Source organism: Pituophis catenifer, unplaced genomic scaffold (assembly GCF_029215685.1).
Source record: "Pituophis catenifer annectens isolate HBS135680 unplaced genomic scaffold, rPitCat1.0.hap2 SCAF_15, whole genome shotgun sequence".
Classification (NCBI taxonomy): domain Eukaryota; kingdom Metazoa; phylum Chordata; class Lepidosauria; order Squamata; family Colubridae; genus Pituophis; species Pituophis catenifer.
The window spans coordinates 8,887,967-8,891,480 of record NW_027256895.1 but is presented as its reverse complement, the minus strand read 5'-3'; positions in this window follow the sequence as shown (position 1 = coordinate 8,891,480).

Genomic DNA, 3,514 nt, shown 5'->3' with positions numbered 1-3,514 from the left:
TGCCAGGTGTTCTTTGGAGGAAGCCCCAAGAGCGGCTGGTGAGGGGGATGGGCAGCAGAAGCGAGTGAGGCTAGTTCACGGGGCGGCTGGGGAAGGGGGAGGTCAGAGCCAGGCTCGGCTGGGCCCTGGCCCACCCTAGAAGCACTGGCTGTGAGGGCTTCCCGGCAGGGAGCCGGCTGCCTACCTACCGAGCCTGGTGGCAGGATATGGCCCTCGGGCGTTTCTGCCTTCCAAATGCACAGTTTCTTGGAAGCAATATGGAGAGTCTAAATATAAGGAGCAGAAATCTGTTGAGCGTAATCAGGGCTGGGAGGCTGTCATGTTGGTTTTACGTCCAGCAGATGGGGCTGTTTTTCAATGTCAATGTTTGTCAAAGTCTTTCAATGTTTTCCAATGTTTTTCATGTTTTTACCTGTCACAGGTGTGACATGTATATAATATAGGTATATAGAAACCTGCCCGTAATAAAATGTAACATTCTGTCAAAATTTGAAAGCAATCGGTGAAGAACTTTTGGAGATGTGCGGTTATGTACAAACGGACATTTATAATTTTATTTATATAGATTGTTATAATTGTAGAAATAAATACAAGGCTTTTTTTTTTCAAGATGACACATCTCTGTTCTGCTAATTTTTCACAAAATCAAATATGAACAAATACAGCAGGTATCAGTCATTAATTTTAGGTATGTTTTCTGAGGAGAAACTATGCCGAACATTTTTTAAAAAGTGACCCTAAGCTCTCTAAAACGCTTCAAAAAAATTATTGGACCAAAATTTCATACATTCTCTGACCAACACTTTAACACAGGGGTGTCAAACACAAGGCCTGTGGTCCAGATCCGGCCTGCGATGTGGTCAGATCTGGCCCATGGGGCCAGCCTGGAAAATGTAAGGGCTGGCCTGCTTCACTTCGGCCCGGTCTACCCAAAGCAAAGTAGAAACATGCCAGCAGTTTGGGGAGTGGCATCAGGTTGGCCATGCCCACCCCGTTGGCTACACCCACCCATTTGGCCACACCCACTCAGTTGGCCACACCCACTCAGTTGGCTATACCCAGCCAGTCCCCTGAGATCAACCAAAGCCCTGATGCGGCCCTCAATGAAATTTAGTTTGACACCCCTGCTTTAACATATTCTAAAGAATATTACTTCTTTTCTTACAATTACAAACATTTCAAAAACAGAGAAGTTATAGATTAAAAATGAAGTCTACATTTTTCCTGAAACACCTTTTACTCATATAAGAAATTGTAGGGGAACTGGCAAAGATAATAAAAGAAAAAAAAATTACAATGGGAAGTCATAACGCTTTATACAAGGATTTTCCTTAAATTTCAATTCATAAAAGTGATAAACTATGTGGGACACCGGCCACCAATTATGAGATCATCAGCTGTACATGGGACTCTACATGGGGCTGTCCTTTAAAAGTATCCATAAACTACATGGCTCAGGGCCAGGTTATTTTCGACACCGCCTTCTGCCGCATAGCTCCCAGCGACCGGTAAGATCCCACAGAGTTGGTCTCCTCCGGGTCCCGTCAGCTAAACAATGCCGGCTGGCAGACCCGCGGGGGAGGGCCTTCTCTGTGGCTGCCCCAGCTCTCTGGAACCAGTTATCTCCTGAAGTCCGGACCATCCCCACCCTATTGGCCTTCCAAAAAGCAGTGAAGACCTGGCTTTTCTGGAAGGCCTGGGGCTGTTCATCTTGCTCTTGTGATCTGGCAAGATCTGGCCATGAATGGCGTGAATGAGTCTTTAATGTTTTTAATTTTTAAATGTTTTTTTATAATGATTTTTTTAAAATGTATTGTGAGCCGCTCTGAGTCTTCGGAGAGGGAGGGCATATAAATTGAATTAATTAAATTAAATTAAATTAAATGAATTAAATTGAATGAATAAATTAAATTAAACTTCAATTGTTTCCAGATGCAGCCACATGTATGGTTTTCTGCAGACCCAGTTGTGTCACCTTTCCTGTAGGAGTTGCAATTGCTGAGAATTTGCTTCTGGGTACAATTCAAGGTGCTGGTTGTCACCTTTAAACTCTACATGGCTTGGGACCAGGTTATCTGAAGAACTGTCTCTTCCTGATTACATCCATGTGATTCAGTGGAACAGGGAGGCAGGGAAAGTTGTGGGTCCTCTCTCTTAAATCAGGGCATCTGGTGGGACCCAGAAGAAGTGTCTTCTTTGTGATGGCTCCCTCCCTCTGAAACATCATCCACCCTGAGATTAGATTGGTCCCCACTTTGACCCTCTTTTGCAAAGTCCTGGTTTTGACAATAGGCCTGTGGAACCCATAATGGGTTGGAACCTATGAAGTGGCTCAACCAATTGATCATTATCCCCAGCAGTGTGTTTTTATTCTTTGTATATCGGGGTTTTATCTTTTTGACCATCTCAGAGACCCTGAAAGTGATTGGGTGGCCATATGCATTCTCTTAAATGTGTGAATAAAAGAATGAATGAATAAAACTCCTTCCAATGTATGTCATAAGGTTTATTCAGGGATTTTTCTTAAATTTCAATTTGTAAAAGTGATAAACTATGTGGGACATCATGCCACCAATAATGAGAACAGGGGAAGCATCACTTGCAGAGAAGTACAGAGTAACTAGTTTCTATCTGAATTAGGGTTGCACTTTCATTATAATTTGGGCTACTTGTCCTGTGCATAGAATCAATTTGTCAGTACATTTGTATGTCTATACCTCTGTAGTTTGTACGTCTGTACATCCATCTCTCTCTCTCGTTTTTTCTATTCCTCTCCCTCCCATTCTCCCTCTCCCCCCTCCCTCCGTCCCTCTCATCCTCCCTCCTCTCTCTCTCTGGATATCTGGATATCAAGCTACCTATCTATTGATAATAAATTGTAATCAAAGATAACAGTAAAGGTACTCTTTATGGCAGGGAAATGACATCCTTTTGTGCAGCTCATTATGCATTTACAAACTGGGTGGAATTTAGTTAATGATGTCATCGTACATTTTACAGCTTTCAATCCCTTTCACTTGCCATGGCAGGTTACTTTTTTTTTTATTACATTATTCTATATTTTATATTATTTTATTTTATTATTTTATTTTATTTCATTTTATTATTTCATTTCATTTATTATTATTATTATTTTTTACAATATATCACTTTATTATTTTTACAAACAACCAAAGGCAGCAAACATATCCAATATACCGTCCCCCTTATTTTTTCCACATAGCAACAACCCATTGAGGTATACTGGTCTGAAAAACAGTGTTTGGTCCAAAGTTATCCAGCTGGCTTTCAGAGCCAAGGCAGGGCTTGAACTCATGGTCCCTTGCTTTCTATTGCAGTTCCTTAACCACTAGACCAGGCTAGAATTCCTTTAAATCTAGAAATTATAGAGAAACCTCAATGAAAGAAAGAGTATAAATTGCAAAGGCACCAAATATCAGGTTCTTTCCCTGAAATTGCATACAAACCACCTTTGATCTTTTACTTAGGGGAGCCAGAAAGAACATATGATAGA